We start from the raw sequence: 14,114 nt of genomic DNA, 5'->3' as shown, positions 1-14,114 counted from the left end.
ATCAATATAGGGCGCTTTTTTTTAATTTAGGGAGACTCAGTTTTCTGAGAACCACTTTACGATTCTTTAGAAAATATTTACCATCTCGTCTGTTGCTGTCTCTCTGACGGGATTTATTATAACGCTTCTGTCATCTGCAAAAAGTACCGACTGAACGTTGAGTGGGTCATTAAAGTGTATAAGGAATAAGAGCAGACCCGAAATTGAACCCTGTGGGATTCCCTTTGTGATTTCTCCCCAGTCACTAAAATTTTCTACCCCTCCGACATAGTTTAAATTATTCAGCACAACCTTTTTCATTCTGTGTATTAAACATGATTTACACCAGTTGGGCGTAAAGCGATAAATGCCACACAACTTTAATTTTTCTAAGACAGTAACGTGTTCTACGTAATAGAACACGCTATATAAATCACACAAAATTCCAAATGGCGATATATTGTTAAGGCTTACAATATTTGATGAACGAATGTATAAATAGCATTCCCTGTCGAACAAATCTTCTGGAATCCAAACCGTGATATGCTACGTAAATGCTTCCGCTTAAGTGTGAGACTGATCTTCAATACATTATTTTTCCGAATATTTTGAAAACAAGATTTCAGTAAAGAAATTGGACAATATTTCTTTTTAAATCTGCCTTGTGACCTCACAAAATATCTCTCTGGTGGGTGGATGTGAGGGTACCTCTGATAAACTTCTGCGTCTGAATATCTCTAAGACACAGACCCATCCTTCCAGTGACACTACAATGAAAGTTATAGGCAACAGATTTTAAAAAAGAATGACAGCAAATGTGTCCTAGTGCAGTGAAACGGAAGGTGACAAACTATATTTTATTCCAAGACTACTTCTGTTATTCCGCACGTGGCTAATCAGAATTAATAAAGGCGCAAAAGCTGTCTACATGAGCAAGAAATATGAATTAAATGGAACATCGGCCAACATAAAACTTCGATTATATTTTTCTTCGTGTTCATAAAGTGAAATGTTCTGATAGATGATTTATAAAGTTGAACAAGAGGAGGTGACATGACTAACTCTGATTTAAAAAAAAATAGATAACGAAATCTGACTGTGATTAGTATGAATGAGAGTGATTATGAACCTATCGTGAAACAAATTACAATAACGCACTTAAACTGGATAGCGACTGCTGCTTCTGTGAGCATATAATGAACTAAAAGAAAATTACTCTCAATATTCCTAGTGCCGGTGCTGCGTAATGTTCAGCACGTGCATGCAAAAGTCTCGAGATGCTGTGACCATTGCACCTCAGCATCAGGCTGAACGGCCGAATTGTGTCTCCTCCTCTACTGATCCACTTTGGTGCCCAGTCTGTGAGTCTAAAAAACCATATCTCTTCACCATGATCAACTGCAAATGGACCATTTCCCTCTGCGCTTCATGTTAGAAGCCTCAGCTGTCGCATATTACACCCAAGACCGCTAAAAGCTCCAAGTGAAGTTTGCACTAAAAATCTAAAACCACCAGTTGAGAGATGGTAAAGCACTTCTGCACCAGTCGCATATTATTTCGCATACCATACAACCTCCCTCCATAAGATGGGAAAAACTGTTCCTCGAATACCAACACATCTCGAACCATCGAACAGGTTCCGCTCTTACATGTTCTGACGTTGCGGTCTGTGTCTCAATCAACTCATTGCCATTTTTCACTTGCGGGAAACAACGCAGCTCGTGTGGTCACGTCACCTCGAGAAAACGTCACAGCATTCTCTACCGTCCAGTGTCTGGCGTCCAGCCGTACCGCACCATTTTGGCCTTTCCAGCGAAATGTTTTCGCCGTACTATCTGATACCGATGTTACAAGAAAGTTCCCAGAAAACAACATGTAGGCTCCTGCCGAAAAGGCGGGATGCGCTTCGCCTCGGCCGGGAACAATAGCCACAGTCTCTGTCAATTCAGCGAAAGCAGTCGTAAAAAGTCTTGCCTCTGGTTCAGGGACAGTTCCCTGTGTCCCACTCCGGGTTCTTCGCTTCCTATGACCAGTGATACCCCGTGGCTTAGGCTGAGTCCTCCGCAGCAACTACATCTGTGCGAAGGCGCAGGGCCTGGGTGTTCCTTCACGCTGTATATGAGCGACTTGCCGTTTTCTCAGAACTGGCACCACTAAGAATACACCTGCCACAACCACCAGGAGGTGCACACTTCTGCACGTTTTAATAACTTTCCTTGAAATGCTACAATATTTTTTGTAGTATGCAAGTAATGTCCGGTTGTTGCTTACTCTAGCGGTTGTATAAATTCTCTTCTTCGTCTAACACGAGATTTTTATTCCCTCACTTATCTACGGCCTTTTTTAATGGCTCTTCTGGGCAATTTTTCAGGAAACCAACTCTAAAATATTGGCACAAATTTAGTATGGAATATATTTGATATCAGCGTCTGTTTCTACGTGGAAAATATTGACAGGAAGGGGTAGGATCATAAGACAGGTTTAAGGTATCAGAGATGCTAGTGACAGAACTGTATCTCATCCAGTCAAATTTCTTTCCACTCTTAAGAGATTTTTGTGGATTTTCGCAGTGCACTGCTCGTGGGAACGTAGATGAATGGCAAAGAAAATGTCTCTCAGTAATTTGGTTGGGGTATCAGCACTTACGATCACTCAACAAAATGGACTCGACAAACTAGTCCTCCTGTAAAGGCTCTAGGAAAATCAGAGAATTGTTACTTGAGAGGAGCCGGAAAGTCTACTGTATAAAATAATTTGAAGCCATATTGACCATTAATCGATCGTGACTGTTCGAAAAATACGAAAAGTTTTTCAAATACCACTGCCAGTCACAAATTTGTTTAATACTAAATTATTTATTTAGTGACATATTTCCAGGTAATATCTGATCAGGTTATACTTGCGTTACAAAAACGTTTAACATACGTGCATACTGATCATCCTGTGGAGAGAGAGGAGGATAAGCTATTATGAGGCGACGTCAGCAATACGTCGGGAAGATATACAGAAGACGTTACTACTGACAACACCAAGATCGACATATCGATAATCAAATCGAAACTAACCTTGCTTTGACCGCCACCTTGTGTTCTTTACTGCTGATTTGTTTAGTTTTATCGTGTTATTAAGTCACCCTTGTGAAGTTTGTGAACAATGGTGAATAAATCCAAGAGAGGAATGGAAATAGCGATACTTCAGCACATCACAAGAAGAATGTAAGAAACAAGAACAAGATAAGTGATTGTTTCACAAAAATTGTCATGTGAACAATAGACAAAATGACATGGCTTCATATTACCGTAGATTATCCTTCTCTCACTTCACAGGATAATCACAGCCGTATAAAGAAACTTTAATATCTGTCTACATATATGTTAAATGTTTTTGTTATGCCTTATAGTCTGATTATGAGGTATCACCTCGAAACATGTCGATAATAACTAATTTAGTAGTCAACAAATTTTGTGTCTGCTAGCGGTATCTGAAAAGTTTTTCACAAATGTATTTTAATAAACGGAGAAGGTTTGTTTTACGTCAGAAAATCCTGAACATTTCTGCTGGAAATGGGAAGTCTATTAAACAATCCCCTCCACTCCTCCGACACTGTTGGTCGCAATTACTATTTTCTGCTAAGGGACCACTCTTCAGTGAATCTAGAATTTTCGTCAGTCTACCACAACAGCAGGAAAGATGTTACAGAAGTTAAAAATATCAACTGTGAGATGCAGCTCACTGCTGGCTCCATTTTAAAGTATTATAACACGTAAGAAATTCCGGCAAGGTGCTTATAGAGTAGTTTCATAGCGCCCAACTACAGATTCTCGGAAGAATGTTTTGTTTTTAAGCTTTATTTGCAGTAACTCTAAAGAAACTAGCAGGAGAAGTCATCACAGGAACATAACACAGCCTATAGAGATTTTCGAAAGTTGTCCATAACTCTGACTATTTGAATACGTCGCTAATGACTTCATGCCCTTCAATAGGGATCACCAACGTGGTAAAGACAAGTATCAGCAACCCGGAGGCAAAAAGTAGTACTACCCTTCACAAACAACCTGCATGACAACAGGAATAGAAAAGAACCTGCAAAAGAAATGGAAACATAACAAATTACTTCTAATGAAAGCAGCATGTAAACGTGCGTCATATGTAGATGAGCTCTGACTCTTGAAACCGGCGGTGGCATGAATAAATGTTGCTTGACTCGAGTGGTCACTGTATTTAGTCATCAGTCATCCTGTCTTTGCGCTCTGCTGACAGCTAAATATATTTTTCTCTGCCATTGCTTTTTTTCTAAAGACAGCTTCAACTTTTTCTCCGGTGTGTTCGCAGGGAGACTGACTGGCCGTTCAGCTTGTCTGGGCCACGCCACTAGCAGAAGGCAGACGACACTCGGCGCCCCCCTGGTCTGCAATTACGTGTGCCGCTGCCTTTGTATTACTCTCCAACGCTGCAGGGCTCTGCAGGAGACATTCACTCGTAGTTGAGGCGGCAGCGCCTACACCATAACATCTTTTTTTTTTCCTTTGTTGATTTTCAATTCCCCCCGAAGGGGGCGGGCTGGCAGCAGCTTAGTACGCTGCTCTACAGCCTACAGACTTTCATTTTAAAAACGGAAGAAGAAAAGAAACAAGAAAAACAGGCGATAAAATGGTGACGTCAAGTGTAAAATGGCGGAAACCATAACATCGGGAGATGTTCCCATTTAATTTTTTTTTTCTTTATTGTGATTTCATGCCCCTGCCCCATACGGGCAGGGGAGGGGTGTCAGCAGCACAATCCGCCGCTCTTCAGCCGAGTGAATGACAACTAAAACAAGAATAAAATAATACATACATAAGGAGGTAAAAAAGGGGAACATAAAACAGAGTAAGGGGAGAAAATGGAGGTAAAAATACACTGACATGTAGAAGTTCATTGGGGACAGTTAAAAAAGTCACCAGAAAGTTAAAAAACACAGTTGGCGATTCTTAAAACACAGAAGACACTGGATGCGCATGCACAGGTTAAAAGTTGGCCACAGTATTAAAAACACTCCGAAACAACACACTTAAAACCCACTTGGAGCACACACGACGAAGAATAAAACTACCAGGCGGGACCTGCCGAGGGAAAGGTCAGAGAGGATGGAAAAGGAGGGGAGAGCATGGGGCAGCTGGGGAAGCGGCGGGATGAAGAGAGGAGGGGCAACCGTGGGTTCACGAAGAGGCAGGAGACACATGGGGCGGGAGAGGAAAAGGGAAGGCAGAGCAGGAGGGAGCGCAGAGACTCTGAAAGAAGGCACAAGAGATGGACGGGGAGTAGGAGGGGAAATCCGCTCAGAAGGAGGGAAGAGGAGGAGAGGGAGCCCTGAGGAGGAGGCAGGAAGAGGGGGTTAGAGTTGGTAGGAAGGGTAGATGTCAGGGCGAAGCTCATCATCCGGGAGTGGTAGACGGTGGAAGTTGTGTTGGGAAAGGAGATGGAGGGTGTGGAGATTGAGAGAGGGAGGGACACAACGGTAAAGGCGCGGCAACTGGTTGGGAGTGGAGAGGAAGGGAGACACCAGGGGGTGAGGGGGATCAAGGCGGCAGACAATATATAGTGTGCGGATGTGTTCAAGGAAAAGGAGAAGGTGGGGGAAGGGGATGAGGTCATAGAGGATGCGCGTGGGGGACGGAAGGCGGATGCGGAAGGCGAGGTGGAGTGCATGGCGTTTGAGGATTTGGAGGGCTTTATAGAACTGGGGAGGGGCGGAAATCCAAGCGATGCTGGCATAACAAAGGATGGGGCAGATCATGGATTTGTAGGTGTGAAGGATGGTGGAAGGATGCAGACCCCACGTCCGGCCGGACAGGAGTTTCAGGAGGCGGAGGCGGTTGTGAGCCTTGTTTTGGATGGTAAGGAGATGGGGAGTCCAGGTGTGGTGGTCGAGTGTGAGGCCAAGGTATTTAAGGGTAGGACTGAGGTGGATAGAACGGCCATAAATGGTGAGGTAGAAATCATGGATGCAGAAGGAGCGGGTGGTGCGGCCTATGATGATCGCCTGGGTCTTGGAGGGATTAACACGGAGGAACCACTGGTTGCACCAAGCGGTGAATTGGTCAAGGTAGGTTTGGAGGGTACGTTGGGACCGTTGAAGGGTAGGATAAAGGGCTAGGAAGGCGGTGTCATCAGCGAACTGGAGAAGATGAACAGGAGGGGGAGGTTTGGGCATATCAGCAGTGTACAGGAGATAGAGGAGAGGGGAAAGGACAGAACCTTGGGGCACGCCAGCAGAGGGGTAGAAAGTACGGGAGTTGGAATTGTGGATAGTCACACAGGAGGGACGATGGGAGAGGAAGGAAGCAACGAGACGGACGAAGTTGATGGGGAGAGCATAGGTCTGGAGTTTGAAAAGGAGCCCGCGATGCCAGACACGGTCATAGGCGTTCTGGAGATCAAGGGAAACAAAGATAGCACACTGACAGGAGTTAAGTTGGAGGGAAAGAAGATGCGTAAGGTTAAGGAGCTGGTCGTAAGGAGAGAAGGAAGGCCGGAAGCCACATTGGGTAAGAGGAAGGTGGCGGTGCTGGTTAAGGTGGCGGTGGATACGGCGAGAGAGGATGGCCTCAAAGACCTTACTGAACACGGAGGTGAGGCAGATGGGACGATAGGAAGAGGTAGCAGAGAGGGGTTTGTTAGGCTTAGGGAAGTCTTCCACAGGTCAGGGTAAAATCCAGTGGAGAGGAGGACATTGTACAGGGTAGCAATGACAGACAGGAAGGATGGAGGGGATTCCTTGAGGTGACGGTAGGTGACGCCATCATGACCAGGGGCGGTGTTTCGTTTGGAGCGGAGGACGAGTGTGATGTCTTGCATGGTGATGGGAGTGTTGTGATGTCTTGCATGGTGATGGGCGTGTTGATGTCAGAGGGGGGTAGCCAATCCAAGTACTGGAAGCTAGGGGCGAGCGGGGGGACAGAGGTGTCAGTGCGGTCAAGGACAGTGGGGAAGAGGGAGTAATCAAAATGGGGATCGTCAGGAATGGAGAAGACCTCGGACAGGTGGGAAGCAAAATGGTTAGCCTTACTGAGGTTGTCAGGAAAGGGTCGATCGTCATGGAGGATGGGGTAATGTGGGGTGGGATGGCTACCAGTAAGGCGGTGGAAGGCTGACCAATACTTGGAGGAGTTGACAGGGAGGGTGGAGTGGAGGCGTGTGCATGTCTGACGCCAGTCCCGGCGTTTCTTTGCTGTAAGGAGGTTCCGGATATGCCACTGTAATTGCCGGTGGCGGGTGAGAGTATCCCGGTCACGAGTGCGGAGGAAGGAGCGGTAGAGCCTGCGGGATTCAAGCAGAAGAAGCACGGCCTGTGGAGGAAGCGTAGGGCGGTGAGGGTGGATGGGTTTGGTAGGGACATGAGCCTCCACAGCGTCAGTGATGGTCTTCTGAAGGAAGGAAGAGGCATGGGTGATGTCGTCGGGGTGGTGGAAAGTGAGGGGGTGACTTTCGACCTGTAAGGCAATGGATTCCCGGTAGGCATCCCAATTGGCACGGTGGTAGTCATGGACAGATTTTGGAGGGCAGGTGGGCGGGTGGCTGCAGAGGAGATGGTGAGAAGGACAGGGAGATGGTCACTACCGACGGGATCGAGGACATCAATGGCAATGCGACCAAGGAGGTTGGGGGAAGTGAGGATAACATCGGGGGTGGAGTTACTTTCAGGACGGGTGGGCTGTGGGAGAGGAACAAGGTCACCATAGAGGGTGGCAAGGAACTGATGCCACCGCCGAAGGGTGGCAGGATCACGGCTGTGGGTGTTGAGGTCAGCGGCGATCACATAGGTGGAGAAGGTACAGTCAACATGGGAAATGAAGTCAAAGGGGAGAGGAGCTGCGGGGCGAATATAGATAGTGGCACAGGTGACAGTGAGGGAGGGCAAAAAAGAGGCTGAGGAGAAGGTGTTCGGTTGGGTCATTGAGGAGGGGTTGTGGCCGGACAGGGAGATGCCTGAGGTGGCCGATAGCGACCCCGCCTCGAGCTAGGGGAAGGGGACTGTCAGTGCGGTGAAGGAGATAAGGGGAGATGCAGACCACATGGTGGGGTTGGAGGAAGGTTTCATTAAGGATGAAGGAGTCAACCTGGTGCTGGGAGAGGGTATGCAGGAAGAGATATTTGTTGGCAGGGAGGGAGCGAATGTTGAGGTAGAGAAGACGATACTGTTCACGAGCCATGGGGTTGGGTGTGGGAAGGGTGTGGGAAGGGGAGAGAGGGGCTTAAACGAGGATGTCTAGGCGGGTGAAGGTAAAGTGGGCCTGGTTGTGGGAGTATGTGGCGTAGGTGTTTAAGTGGAAAACAGAGCGGGCAGCGAGGGAAATCTGCTGGAGTGTGTGGGGGCTCTGGAAGGGGTGGATGTTCTGCAGGACGACGGTGATGAACCGGATGATGTCTTCTGCTGTAGGGGGAGGGCAGAGGGAATTGTTAGGGTGGATAGGTGGGTCAATGGGGCGAACGGGGACAGTGAGTTCAGGGTTGGTGGGAGGGGGCTTGGCTTTGCATTTGGAGGAATAGGTGGGGTGCGGTTCATTGCAGGTGTTGCAGGATGGGGGGGAGACGAGGTTGGGACACTGTTTGATGAAGTGGGAGGCCTTACAATGGGGGCAGGTGGGTGGGTTCTTGCAGTTTTAGGTGAGATGGTCATTGTACAGAAGACAACACTGGCAGCGGTAGGATTGAGGAGGGGAACAGGACGGGTCAACAGGGTGGCGGCGGTTGAAAATCAGGGCTCCCTGTGTGAGGAGGTGGTCGATGGAGGAGGCGGACTCTGTAAAGATACGCATGAGGAAAGTAGGGCCAGAGGAGTTGTAAATACGGCGGGCAGAGCGGACTTCCAGGGAGGGGTGGGCATTCAGTTCCGCCAACACCTCAGCCTCCGTGACCACAGGGCTGAGTTTTGTGATGACGGCAGTCAGGGTCGGCGGACGACGAGGCGGTTGGGGTTGATGAGGAGAGGAGGATGTAAGGAATGGGGTGAGGGATGCGTGGGGCCCAAAGGTGATGCGGGGAAGGCGCCGGAGGAGATCAGTATGGAAGGACGGAGAGGGAGACCTGATGAGGACAGTCTCTGCGAGGGATAAGTTGGGTGATGGGTGCACTGGGGATGTACTTCCGGATTTCAAGGGTGAGGGTGCGGGCATCCAGGAATTTTGGATCAGGGTTGGCTAGGACAAAGGTATACAGGGAGGGGGCTGGAGAGGAGGGAGGTGGGGTGGTATCCATAGCGGGGTCAGTGGGAGGTGGGGCGGGCAGCGGCTTTTTGGAGGAGGGAGTAGAGGAGAGGTCGCCACTGGGCCGTTTGGAAGATTTTTTGGCGGGTGTTGCCTGGGATGAGGGATGAGGGACTGGATGGATGGAGAGGTGGTGGGAGGCAGGGCCCTCCTGTGAGGCAGTAGCACCGGATGAGAGGGTAGGGCGCTCTGTGGCGGCGACTGTGGCGCGGCGGGCGGAGACTCTGGCAGGGGAAGCAGCGGTAGTCGCAGGGGGGAGAGGGGGAAAGTCGTCTCGGCGGGCGATAGGAGGGGGAGGGGGGTTGGGAGCAGGGACAGAGGCAGGAGCGGGAGAAGCAGCAGGGGCAGTAGCAGGGGTAGGAGCAGGAGTGACGTACAGGTGGGGATACATCGATGGAGAGGAGATAGATGGGGAGGAGACTGTGAGTAGGGGAGGTGCATGAGACGGGTGAATCCCAGAGGAAGCACTCCATGACGTTACAGTGGGGGCAGGTGAAGGAGAGGTGTAAATGATGGTGGTAGTTGGGGCGTCCATGATCGCAGGCGGCAGCGAACACCGAGAGACGGCGGCAGCGGCGAGCACCTAGAGACGGCGGCAGAAGAAGCGGCGAGCACCAAGAGACGGCGACTGCGGCGGCGGCGGCGGCGGCGGCTGAAGAAGCGGCGACCAGGTGGCGGCGGCAGAAGAGGAAGCGGCGAGCACCGACAGACGGCGACCAAGCGACGGCGGCGGCGGCAGCGGCGGCGGCAGGCAGCAGTGACGGCGCGCAAACGGGCAACAACGCGACAAGCACGGTTGGGGCTCTTCCACGTCGAAGATACACCCTGAGAGTAGCCCAGGCAGTGCGAGTCCTCGATGAGGAAATGAGGGAATCCAACCCTCGAATGTTCCCATTTAAAACTTCGCCTGCGCTATCAACTCGTCCGGTTTCTAACTGAAAAGGAGTTGATTGTCCAGTGAGTAATTACTTGCACAGCTCACTCTGCATTTAAAAGTAGAGAAATATATATACAGTGCGGTCCATTGATAGTGACCGGGCCAAATATCTCACGAAATAAGCATCAAACGGAAAAAATAAAAAGAACGAAACTCGTCTAGCTTGAAGGGAGAAGTCAGATAGCGCTATGGTTGGCCCGCTAGATGGCGCTGGCATAGGGCAAACGGATATCAACTGAGTTTTTTTAAATAGGAACCCCCACTTTTTATTACATTTCAGCTGTAGGAATATTTAATTTCAAGTTACTAAAATGTAAATCCAGTATTTCGTATGTGTTTCAATATGTTTGTGAGTGTGCCTTGGCTTGGGACATGGCGGGAGCACTCTAGCCAATCACAGCGCTAGTTACTATGGTAGGCGACTACCGAAGCCAAGGAGAGAGACTGTGTGGAAGTGGGTCATACAGGACACGGGAGAGTGTGGGACGGGAAAGCGCGACGGAGCATTGGACAGTTTGGGTGTGGTCGCGGGAGATAGAAATATTTCGTAGTGCCGACTTGTGCACTTGGGAGATTTCCGTGAACTCTGCAGTGAAGACGTAGTATGCGTTTAGAAGTGAATATATCTCGAGCTATGTTGCTGTTCATCACGTGAAGTAGGAATCTATTGTTTGTCTGTTATTCAACTTATATTTCATGTAATTGCTGGACCATCGACACCAATAAGTGTTTTGCAGTAATAAACAGTATTCTTGAAGGTACTTCGCTATCGTATTCATCATTTAAAGTCGTTAAAATAGTACTTGCAGATTTTATTTAATTGCAATTTATAAATTTCTATGTTACATTCAAAATTCGCAATTGCCGAGTGATAGGAACCTTCGACCATTCGATTCATGTGTACATTCATATTGTATGCTGTAGACTCAGCAGTATTTGGCTTGTAATGCAGCAACTACGTATCCCAGCCCCTAGACAACGAAACCAGCCAAAACTTGTAATATTCCAATTCTGAGTCTGAAGGTACGTAGTTGAAGGCCACCATTAATTTTTTTGAAAACCCACAAGTTGGATCGTTCAGACTGCAGATCGAGGAGAAAACACGTTCAACTGTCCCTCTCTCCTGGTGCAATGTTATTGAACGATGATTTTTTTCTAGTCCCCAGTACGTGAGTTGCATTATGACCCGTTGATTATGAGAGCTTGCTTTTTACACCACAATCTCGATGTGTAATTAGAACAGTGAAGCATTTTCCATAAGTTGTGGTAGAGTGTATTGGCTTTCCTGAATTTTGATTACCTGAGCTGCAGGATGATTGTGGAGCAGTGCGAATTCTGACGTTAAACAACGATAAATACAGTCCTCAGCTGTATGCTTATAGGTCATACACTTATTGAACTCCTCTCTGTGGCCGACCGGAGTGGCCGTGCGGTCTAGGCGCTACAGTCTGGAAACGAGCGACCGCTACGGTCGCAGGTTCGAATCCTGCCTCGTGCATGGATGTGTGTGATGTCCTTAGGTTAGTTAGGTTTAATTAGTTCTAAGTTCTAGGCGACTGATGACCTCAGAAGTTAAGTCGCATAGTGCTCAGAGTCATTTTAACCTCTCTGTGCGACAACAGCATCTCGTCAGTCGAACATATTTCCCACCAAAAAATAAAAATAGCACCTTTCGACTCCAGCATTTTTCCGCCTGGTTGTCGGTGAAGGATAGAGTGGACTATGTCTGCCACTAGTTTCGAATGCTAATGTGAAATTTTTCCCATCAGAATAACACCAGTTCTATGGCGTCGTCAATTTTTGAACTATATTCTGGTTTCAGGCACTCCTTGTGTAGCGCTATGTTTGTGATTGTGTAATTAGGACTGATCTTTATGATTATTTACGTAATTAAGACCAATCCTTACTTCAGTTTCCGTACTAGAATTTCCCAACCAGAATAAGTAAGGTACACTTACCTAACCTTCCTTTCCTGCATCTGGATCTGGACAGTTTCCTTATGTTGGTGGGCGAGAGGAGGAGGGGGGTGCACTTGGGCTTCCTATCCAGCAGAACCGAGGTTCGAGTCCCAAAGGTGGGGACTGAATTTTCCGCCGTTTTCCTGGTGTGAGAGTGTGGTCGGGGAGAGGAAGCGGGGGCGACGTCTGCTCATCCTTAGGACAAAGAAATTCCCACCGAAATTCAAAATTCCCACCGAAATTCAAAATTCCCACCAAAAATGAAAATTCTTACCAAAAGGAAAGTTGGGAGAGGGGGAATTTGGGGACCCGCGTGCCGGCTGAGGAAAATACGTCTTACGGGGGTGATTAATTGATCAATTTAATTAATTTGCGTATCTATTTGATATCAAAATTGCATTCTGGAACCTATCTCCCTTGTAGTATTTGTTCGTCGCCGGTGTAAAATGTCAGATTTTATACAATGTTGCATTAATGATCTCAGCGTGTACCGTGGTTAAAGAAGTAGTGACTTTACGTGTCGCATTGCTCATTTGCGAGAACTGCGTTTTGACTCATTAAGCAGAAAACATTGATATGCTGCGGGAAGCTATGTGTACGCCGTAAAGATACTGTTTTGGACTGTAGACAGCTCAAACTGTTTAGTGCATGCCACGGACTATGTAATGAAACAGAAAATATGGTAACACGTTTTCGTCTCGTACATTGATACGAAGAGGTTTAATTGTGAGCTTTAATTGTGAATGTGGGATGTGCTGATCGCCATGCGATTGGTGTGACAGCGTAGCCAATCGCGCACGGCAGTCACTGTTCGGTTTAAACGGTATACTAATGATTTTCAGCACAATCGACTTGATTTACATTCATAGTGCTGGCGGATATGCTCTGAAAAGCATAAATTTGAAAACTGTGGCTGAAGTGTGGGCACTTCACGCGTTAATGGAAACAAGCGTGTTTTATTCTTGTCGTTGTATGCAGGTACGTATATTGGAGTTAATTCTACAAACACGAGCGTACCAATTACATTCACAACTGGTGCTCACCGTCAAAGGGTTCAGCAAGTCGACAGCAATTACTGGATTACACGCTCAAACATCATAGACTAACGACGCGGATGACGACGACTCGCTGCAGCATTAGCTTAGTGGAAACTGTTTTGAATGAACATTGGCTAAGAGACACCGCCAACTACATCGTTCTGATCAATGATGTGAAAACTACCTATACAGAAACAACAAAAAATATCCTTGGTCATTCATTTTACGTAATTGGAATTTGTCATACTGTAATACTATTCGGCTTTATTTTCAGTAACATTCAGAACAATAGTTAAAATTTGGTTTCATTCAATTAATTATTTCTTTCCATAATCATAATAACTCTTCAAACCCATTAATTTTCTACACAGTCATTACTGCAAACAGGTGTTGCTGATACTAATGAGATAAGAGTTGAATAGTTTTTGATTCTTTTAATTTGATTTTTGTTTTGAATGTTTCTTTATTTATGTATCTGTAAATGTTTACTACATTTGTATGTTTCGTTATTCTGCACTTAAAATCGTACGAATTACTGTAATGTGCCGACGAATTTGCGCGCTATGCTTTAATCGCCATTGCATTATTACGCAGAAACGGGTCACGAGTTGTTCATTTTGTGTATGAGAATATTTTATCAGTGGTAATCTGTTTGATTTGGGCAAATGGGTGATCATTGTAATATTTAGGTTTTGGGTAATTACATTCATGTGCGAATGTAATGTTCAGCCAAGTTGATGAAATGTAGAATTTTCCAGGTTTCAGTTAATTTATAATTTCCAGACGAGGTAAATTGAGGGGAGACGCTTCTGGGTATTGTGAGTCCAAGTAGTTGAACACGGTGTGTTCTGCTCAGTAAGTGTTTAAGGAGGTGCTGTTTCAGATGACAGAGTTACATTCTGTGATATCCCCTGATCCGTTATCGCTACAATCTGCCCACACTTACGTATTATGGTAA

This window comes from Schistocerca piceifrons, chromosome 8 (assembly GCF_021461385.2).
Source record: "Schistocerca piceifrons isolate TAMUIC-IGC-003096 chromosome 8, iqSchPice1.1, whole genome shotgun sequence".
Classification (NCBI taxonomy): Eukaryota; Metazoa; Arthropoda; class Insecta; order Orthoptera; family Acrididae; genus Schistocerca; species Schistocerca piceifrons.
The sequence above is the reverse complement of the archived record's forward strand: the minus strand, read 5'-3'. Positions refer to the sequence as shown.